Raw genomic sequence first — 10,043 nt, 5'->3', positions numbered from 1 at the left:
TCTCTGAACAAAATGAAATTTCCCCGGGCCTGATTGTAAAATTCTAAAAGGTCACCGGGTTGAAAAGTTTTCACGGGGTAAGAACTGGCATGTGTGCTTTGATTTTCCCTGGGTACTAACTATAAAACTGGCACCTCTGGTATATCTTGGCGTTTTCGGATTTCTCTCTTGTTGTATTAATTTTAGGGTTGTTATGATATTTAAAGCTACAGAAGCATAGCCACAAGTTTTCGTTTCCGGGGAGGGTCAAGACGGGAAAGATTTTTACCTTTTTTAAAAGGGAATTTTAGGAGAACAAAATTTTCACATTTTCACCCATAATTTGCTAAATTGCTGACCTTTTTATATCTTGCGCGTTCGCCAAATACTTTAAAACATTAGTGTTTACCCAATGTGCCGGGCTAACTCCTCTGACATTAAATCTTTTTGATTAAATCTGATACAAAGACGATAATAGATGATGAAGTTGATAAAATAAATGAATGCACCGCAAGCAAAATGTTTTACAACTTTATGGATTATGCGGAAGGGAAATCAACCAATAAAGAAATTCTTGATGTTTACCGGGCTTTTACTGTGGATGGAATTTTTGACCGGGGTAATCTGAATAGTGCAAGATTTGGCTGGGGTTAGACTATAACTTTACAAACTTTGACCGGGTTTGAAATGTTCAATTAATTTTGACCGGGTCACTCATTTTTTCACCGGGGCTTGAAATTAGACCATCTTTTGCAATTTGTTCTATCGGGTTAACCACAGTGGCGGATCTGACCGGGTCACTGACACAGGGGTGTTTTAAGCACGAAGAAAAAGAAAAAGTCATACTGGGTTTTTCGTGGTTAGACGTACTTTAACTCCACGAAAATTCTTTGAAACACGTCGGAAAAGATACATTAAATTTCTGATATAACAAGATTTTGGGATAAAACCAAAACCTGGGTCAATTTTGGCATTTGTTGTAGGTCAAGATATCGGTTTCTTTTGATTTTTTCTTATCATTTATCATTAAACCCTGCACGTTAGAGCTTAGAGAGAAACTTTTATACCCCATACTGGTATTAGATCACCTCTTTTTATTCTGTTTCATTTCAACAATTTTGGTTAGAGGATTACAACACCTAACCCCGAGAATGTAAGTGAATTTTGAATCATACCTGAAAGATGTAGATTTGCATTTCAAAAAACATTGAAAGTTTTCAACGAAATTTTGAACTTCCAAAATCCTTTCCCAGGATTTTGATCGATATGTTTATTTTTTTGGTCCCTGAAGTTGATTCCCATTTTCGTTATAACCCCCGGAATGTAGGTTTGGTTCTATGGCTTTTAATCTAGTAATAGCAAAATGCTGATATTTTTTCAATTGGATTAATTATAACAGCAAATTTTAGAAATATTTTGTGCCAAAACAATATTCTAAAGAGCATTTTGTTATTCTGAATTTTTTTTTTTGTATTTTAAACCCCCATAATGTAGGGGAAAAGATTCGGTTGTTGAGAGCGGAATTTCAGTATTCAAAGGAGATTATTGTTCTATAAGTGAAATTCGTGCATATTAAAAAACAGCGCTCTCATAAACTCACAAGAAATATTCACTTTTTCAGTAATGATAACATCAGATTAAACTAATGCAATTGCTTCAAATCTGAAAAAAAACGTAAATCGAGACAGGTCTTTGAAAGCAGAAGGAAAACCGCTTTTAGCAGATCCTCTATAAATTTCTTGTAAATTTAGGTCAATAGCTCGAAACAATGTTTGCCACATAGGGGGTGGAGATTTTTTTCTAAATAACTTGGTTGGAACTTTGCATATGAAAAAGATTTCAAAATAATTTCATCAAGAATTTCCATGGAAAGTCGATCATTAGAGACAAGCACTTCCTAATATACAGGTAAAGAATTATTTCCTTTTTTCGAATTTTCCCCGTTTATGAAAAAAGCCAGTCGTGATAAAACCTGAGACTTCGAAAAAAGAATTCCTACTGTGAAAATGTTGTTCGTGTTTTACGGAGCCCTTAATTAGATTCATCCACAGCTTGCCCATCTGCCATCTTTTAAACACTAATTGGATCGTTCAAAACCGACACAGAAAGCTTACTTGAGTCCCCCTCGTTCTTTCTCTAAAAGATATCGGCCTGTGCTGAGAAGTTTGATTACTCCTTTTCAGAAAGGTAAAATCATTGATAATTACTCTCTCATTACTTCCCTTCTCCAAAATAACCTTATTAAGGCTTTTCGATACAATTTTGAATCTAACACAATGAATATATTTCTGAAGGGATGAGATAACGGTTTGATTATTACCTAGTAAACCCCAGTATCGTCAGTGGCCAATGGCATAAAATAAAGTGGATTGCTTTTAATATGGGTACTGATATTACATAACTTTCAGGTTACCAAGTATAGTGAAGATCATGACTCAAGACACTAAAAATTCTTCAAATGGAATGAGGGGAGGGAGGCCTTACCCATCTAGTCCAAGACACGTATATATCATTATGGAAATGATCTCTATCTATACTCTACTTTTCCATTTTAGGGTTGATGGTACTCTCAGCAATGACGAAAGAAACAACATAATGAATAACATCGGAGAAAATAAATATATATTCTTTGGTAAGTTGACCATATCTTTCTCGTTTGATTGATAAAAAAATTACAAAAAATCAGATCTGATTTGCGGAAGAGCAAAAAAAAGGTTGCAAAAACTAATAAATGAAGCCCTACAGCTATGGTAGGTCAAGTTCGTTAAATTGAGTAGTCTACCCCTAACACCCCTTTCTCAGTGACCCGGTGAGAGTTTTAAGCTAGTGTGGATAACTTGAAGGTACTAAAATTCCAAAAAGGGTAGAAGAATTTTGTTGTTATGGATATAAGTTTTAGCTTAACAGCTCATACATTCAGTGCACTGTCCAAAAATTTCAAAGTTTTTCTCGATTAGAGATGGGATTTCGGTGAAGAATTCCCACTAGGGATGAAATTTAAGGGTATTTTTATCACAGGGACAACATTTGTTAAAAAGATACTTTTTAGCCGATTTCTGTAGTGGGGAGGGGAGTCACCGGGTCTGCAAAGTTTCCTAATTTTAAATTCGAGAAAAATGAGGGAAAATTAAAGAGATCGTTATATTATGATAAAAACCCGACAGCATTCCCTCAACGGGAAGAAACATGAGGATAATGTTATCCGGGAAAAATGTTTGTTGTTGAAAAATTCATTCACATCAAGAAATTTCGGGTATATTCACTTGCATTTGCTCGATCATATTTTAAATTACCAAAGTCTGCAAAACTAACTTTTAGAATACCGTAGATGCTCGGTTATACGTTTTAATCATTTAAAACAAAATCATTTAATATTGCATTTGAACCTTAGATTTGGCAAAATAGAGTTGAATTACGAAAAAATATTTTGGTCAGTGTAATTGAAGGCCGTGAAATGTTCCCTGGTAAAATTTAACTATGGAATTATTTGTCAATTTTACATTTTTGTGATTCTTTTATTATTTTTTTCTACTTTAGATAACGAAGTGGCCCACCAAGACTTGCTTGAGCGAGTTGAAAGTGATTATGTGGGTGATTGTGGTGATTACTATGAGACTTAATATTGTAGTTAGTTTTTTATCAAATATTTATTTGTCATCGACATTTTCATCATAACCCTATTATTAAAAAAGAAGAATGAACTTGGAAAATAAAATCTTTTCGTTCTTGCTTGCAATAATACCTTCTACACCAAGACTTCAACTTTCCGTGTATTCCAAAAGGAATAAAACTCAAGTCTAGATCAAACATGAAATCAAAACTTGAACCAGAACAAAAATAACATCCAAATGTGCAATCGAAATTTCGGCAAAACCTAACGTTCGAGAAACACCAAAACTAAAAGATATCTGTGATGTTAGAAAAAGGACAAATGAACACGTCAAATTAAGATACCCTCATACACGTTAAATCTATGTTAACATATATCATAGGATTGATGTCAAAATGAAACGTAAAATCGATGTCTAAAAGAAATGTTAAAATGATGCTCGAGGGATATGTTAAAATGATGTTCAAAAAATAAGTTAAAATGATGTTCGAATGAAATGTTAAAATGATATTCAAGGGATATATTAAAATTATGTTCGAATGAAATGTTAAAACTATATTCTAACGAAATGTTTAAATTATGTTTGCAAGTAACATTTAACAAACCTCTGGGATAAACATTGAAATGATATTTCAGAGTAACATCAAATTGGCATTAAGAACAGACATAATAAAAATTTGCAAACTAGATGTGAATGTGATGTTAGGATATAACATTATTTCAATGTAAAATAAACATTATTTTGTTTACTGGGTTAAGTCATATTTTTTCATTCACTGGCATATGTAGACTAGCAAGCGTTTGCCTTTCTTTAAACACAGGGGCGCAAGAATAGTGCTTAGAGTTCAAATGAAAAAGATAAATTGTCGTGGTTTGGAAAGCGAACGTAGTGAGTCCATTGCAAGCGTAAGCTGCAGCGAAATACAATGACTTAGTTTACTACAGTAGTCTGTCAGGGGAGACAATTACATTATTATACGGGGTTGCTCCTCGCACCCTCTTAAGATAGATTTTCAATAGCTGGTCATCCGTAGACCATATTCGCAGGGAAGGATTCCGTTTCGCTCCGAAACATATGAAGCCATTCTATTGGTTAGAAGTGACGTAACATGTGATGCGAACATGGTCTAAGGCGATGACCCGACTTCGAATCTGTTTTGAAATGCTTTTTATCTAAATGAAACTACTCATCAATCCAAAAACTAAATCAATAGATCAAACAACGTCAAGAAAATGTACAAATTACGTCCATGACATTCAATAAAGCTTGTATTAGTATTTAGATTGAAATAACGTCATGGGTCAGTTGTGAACCCTGCGCACAAAGCCTGAACAACTAGCCAGGGTATACTTGTTATATCTAGTACATACACAATGTCTAGTGAAACTATTAAGACGCTATATTCGCGTGTATATCTCTAGTGATTTATAAAGTTTTGAAAATCTTTACCATCTGTTGGCGGTAGGGAAAGAAAGTATATGGGGACCATTTCGTCACGAACACGATTCAATCGCAACTCCGAGTTTAACATCTCTTTTTTTTTTTCACCATTTTGATACTGAAAGCACATTAAAGTACTGTGAGGCTTACTTTATAAATTTGTCCGTTCAATCTATCAACACATTCCTTTCTCGCAGACCCACTGGGAACCCTTCCCACTCAAAAAATTAGCCAAAATATCGTCCCCGGTGGAAAGTTATACTCCAATTTTTGTCCCCACTGAAAATTATCAAATAAACCCTTACTGCAAAATATTTACTATTTTTCCCATGAAAACAAAAGAATTTATTTTTATCCCCACAATCTAAAAGAATTATACCGGGTCTGTGAGAAGGGGGTGTATAAACAGCTACATAATTCTATTGAATCATAAAAGTCTGTCCAGATATAATTGGCAGTGGAAACAAGAATGCCTGTAACTTTTGATAGTCAGATATAATAATGGAAATTTTTTTGCTTATTTTAGAGAATCAAAAGCGCTATATTTGAATGTATTTTTGGTTGAAAAATTTGCGATTTTTAGCGGTTAAATTTGCGATTGTGAAAATTGAGCTTTTTTTCTACTTATGCTATAACGTTCATTTTTACACCAATGCTAGTTCAAACTTAGGTTAAGAAGTTTATTAAATTTCAAGGCAAACAGAAAAGTTCTTCGGAAAATATGGGACCCGAAATACCCCTTGGTAGCACTTTTCTGTGAAATATCAAATCTCCAACTTATTACTAAAAACGGGGGTAGTGATATGATCGATAAAACAGTTTTTCGATCATAACACATTTTACGATCTCTTTAATGACCTCATAGCCAAACTGTGTTTAGTGTTTTGGGAATTAGCAAAGTTCTTTAATGACTTAAAAATAACGGCTGCGTTTAGACCAACTGGCATTTGTAATTTGGCATTTGCTCATGAGTAAGTCGATTTTAATAGCTTTTCCATTGTATTTTCTGTCATGGCATTTAAGGAATCGTCCTTTTAGAGTCATTACTGAAAAGGTGATTCCTTCAAGTTCAACTTTGACAGATCAAACAATGAAAAGCATGGAATTTCTCAAAAACTGCAGTCATTAAGACTGAAACTTTTTGCCGTAGGGCTAGGCTATGGCAAATCTTGCAAATTTTACAATCTATAGAAAGAACTGAATAAAAAACGTGCAAATACTTTAAAAAATCAAAAATATCATTTTTTCTCTTTGTTTTGGTTCCTTTGTTTGATTTGAAATGCCAGAAAAGGGGATTCCTTTGCTCAAAATGGCATTTCAAATGCCAACGAAATGCCAACACGCTGTCATCATTAGGCGTTTGACAAACCGAACAATTGCGCGGAACAATAGAATTCAAAAGAATACTGCAAGCAATTACAAATGCCAGGCTGGTCTAAACGCAGCCAACAAAGGCAATATGGCCGTGTTCAGACATGAAAGTTTAAGTTTAAGGCTTAAGTAGTACTAAGTCGATATGGGAATCAAGAAATGCAACGACTTAATTGCTATTTCATCTTTTAGATAGATTACATAAGAGAGGAAAAAGGAATCCCCTTTTGAATGGTTTGAGTGAGGCTTCGTTTTTGATAGAGGTTCATCAAAAATGGATTTAACAAGTCGATTTTTTTGTTGCGGAGTATGGGAATCTCCATACCTCGATCCATGATATTCTCATTAAAAGCCCATTAACTGCCTAAATTGCTAGAGACGCTCCGAGCATCTCTAAGTCATAAATTTCACGTTCTCCTTTCATAATTTACAAAAGGAGCATGCTTTTCACTTGCAAATTCTGATTTCGTCTATTCAGAAAACTGTGATAATATCGTAAAAACTTTTTTTTTAAACCAGAGGGTGATTCCTTTTTAAACTTTAGTTTAACTTATGAGGGGCGTGCAGCTAAATACAAAAGGAATATAAAAGAATCATGTAGACTTAATTACTTTAAACCTTGGTCTGAACACGACCTATAACTTCATGCTTATCTTTTCAATAAAAACAATTATACTGTGATTTCACTTTGTTTCAAAATAATCAATGATACCAATAATAACAATGCACCGACACTTAACACTTTTCAACTTTTAATTGCACTGTTCAAAAAAGATAACATAACCCCCGTTTTTAGTAATAAGTTGGAGATTTGATATTTCACAGAAAAGTGCTACCAAGGGGTATTTCGGGTTTCATATCTTCCGAAGGACTTTTCTGTTTGCCTTGAAATTTAACAAACTTCTTAACCTAAGGTTGAACTACCACTGGTGTAAAAATGAACGTTATAGAATAAGTAGAAAAAAAGCTCAATTTTCACAATCGCAAATTTAACCGCTAAAAATCGCAAATTTTTCAACCAAAGATACATTCAAATATAGCGCTTTTGATTCTCTAAAATAAGCAAAAAAAATTTCCATAATTATATCTGACTATCAAAAGTTACAGGCATTCTTGTTTCCACTGCCAATTATATCTGGACAGACTTTAGTTTCTTTTCTTTTTATTAATAGCCGTAGTCTGTATCATTGAGTTTCAAGCCGAAGGCTAGAGGTCAATCTCTAACCTTTCTCAGGCAAGAAAAATTGAAGCCTTAAAATATGCGCCGTATTTTTGATGACGGATTGAATCTAGAAATTCCTTTGTTTTCGAGTGATATATTTTTCAAAATGAAGCGGTAAATTTTAGTTTCAATCTGTCATTTGTGTAAAAACCAGGCGGGTCGCTCAAGGCCGCGCAACTTTGGTAGGATTTGTTGGCTTCAAATCCTACCAAGGAGATTGACCTCTAGCCTTCGGCTTGAAACTCAATGGTCTGTATGTCATTTTGTTTGTTTTTTGTGTGTCACTTTCGTTTTCGCAAGCAATGTTTTGTTCTTTTAAAAGATGACTTTTGCTTCTTGCTCCACAAATGTGTTAAATCAGATTCGCGCCGTTTTATAAAGACTTTGAGTTGTTCGATAAGTTTGTTTTGATTGATAGATTATAATATCTGCCCAGACGTGCCCGAGCCCGCCTCTTATGTTTTTTTCTTTTTTTCTCTCTATTCTTTTGTTTTATGTTTTCGAATGTAATTAACGACCTTATTAATTTCGCCTAGCGAAAGTATTACGATAGCCTTTCGCGGCGGCGGTGTTGGTGTTATCGGAAAAAAAATTAGAAAACGAAAGTACTCGATACGGTGTACGAACTCACTAAATTTAATTTACAAATTACACGTCATATATCTTTGTGTCTTTAGCTTCACAGTTTTGATTTTTTCTTTATTTTCTTATAAGCATATACTTTATAAGAATTAAACCAAAAGCTCTTGACAGACGGTGATATACCTTTTGGTAATTAGTTCTTACAAAGTAAACAAAGGATGGCGCACAATATAAGGATATTTATTTTTCTTATAAGCATATACTTTATAAGAATCAAATCAATAACTCTTGATAGACGGTAATATACATTTCGGTAATTAGTTCTTACAAAGTAAACAAAGGCAACAAAGGATGGCGCACAATATGAGGATATTTATTTTCTTATAAGCATATACTTTATAAGAATCAAATCAATAACTCTTGATAGACGGTAATATACCTTTCGGTAATTAGTTCTTACAAAGTAAACCAGGGATGGCGCACAATATGAGCTTATTTATTTTTCTTATAAGCATATACTTTATAAGAATCACTTCAATAACTCTTGATAGACAATAATGTACCTTTCGGTAATTAGTTCTTACAAAGTAAACAAGGGATCTCGCAAGGGATGGCACACAGCATGAGCTTATTTATTTTTCTTATAAGCATATACTTTATAAGAATCAAATCAATAACTCTTGATAGACGGTAATATACCTTTCGGTAATTAGTTCTTACAAAGTAAACAAAGGATGGCACACAATATGAGAATATTTATTTTTCTTATAAGCATATACTTTATAAGAATCAAATCAATACCTCTTGATAGACGATGATATACCTTTCGGTAATTAGTTCTTACAAAGTAAACAAAGGATGGCACACAATATGAGAATATTTATTTTTCTCATAAGCATATACTTTATAAGAATCAAATCAATACCTATTGATAGACGATGATATACCTTTAGGTAATAAGTTCTTACAAAGTAAATAAAGGATGGCACACAATATGAGAATATTTATTTTTCTCATAAGCATATACTTTATAAGAATCAAATCAATACCTATTGATAGACGATGATATACCTTTAGGTAATAAGTTCTTACAAAGTAAATAAAGGATGGCACACAATATGAGAATATTTATTTTTCTCATAAGCATATACTTTATAAGAATCAAATCAATACCTATTGATAGACGATGATATACCTTTCGGTAATAAGTTCTTACAAAGTAAACAAAGGATGGCACACAATATGAGCATATTAATTTTTCTTATAAGCATATACTTTATAAGAATCAAATCAATAACTCTTGATAGACGGTGATATTACCTTTATTTATTAGTTCTTAAAAATTAAACAACAATTGTTCTTAAATTGGTCTTATTTTTTAGCGATTTTAAGCCTCGTTGTTCTCTTGTAAAATTGTTTCATCAAGGCTCAATGTAAAGTAGATTTCAGATTAGCTTCCATCTCTACTTCTTGTCTTTCCTATGTAGTTTAAATTCTAGGCGAAATTTTCGATTTCAAGTCGTCTTGTTTGATTTGAGACATTCGAATTCGTTTCAAAATAAAACAAAAGAAAATCTTTCAAACAAAATCTGTTTTAGAAAAGAACAAATTTAAAACATTTAAAACATAAGAATCACAAGACAAGTTTGTTGGAACAACTAAACAGCAACATTATATTAACAATACATTCGAAAGGCGGTAAAACAAGAGATCTTTCTTCGTAAAAAGGGACTTATAAACATCTATGTCGATAATTATATTGCTGTAAATCTAAGTCATTCATTGTTGAATTCGAAAAGTTATGACGAAGGTGCCTAGCTGCTTGACTTTTGGCCCTT

At 33.1% G+C, this 10,043-nt stretch overlaps 1 long non-coding RNA gene across 1 annotated transcript; it reads left to right on the top strand.

Moving 5' to 3' along the window:
- Window positions 1-1,456: 1,456 nt before the first annotated feature.
- Window positions 1,457-3,728, top strand: LOC136813194 (uncharacterized). The gene is made up of 3 exons (XR_010847447.1): window positions 1,457-1,887; window positions 2,535-2,611; window positions 3,517-3,728. It is a non-coding gene; the product is annotated as an uncharacterized lncRNA (long non-coding RNA).
- The last annotated feature ends 6,315 nt before the right edge of the window (window positions 3,729-10,043 follow it).

The sequence above is a fragment of the Clytia hemisphaerica genome, unplaced genomic scaffold (genome assembly GCF_902728285.1).
Source record: "Clytia hemisphaerica strain Z4C2 unplaced genomic scaffold, Clytia hemisphaerica genome assembly, whole genome shotgun sequence".
In the NCBI taxonomy this organism is placed as follows: domain Eukaryota; kingdom Metazoa; phylum Cnidaria; class Hydrozoa; order Leptothecata; family Clytiidae; genus Clytia; species Clytia hemisphaerica.
Note: the sequence above shows the minus strand (reverse complement) of the source record. Positions and strands in the feature narration are given on the sequence as shown.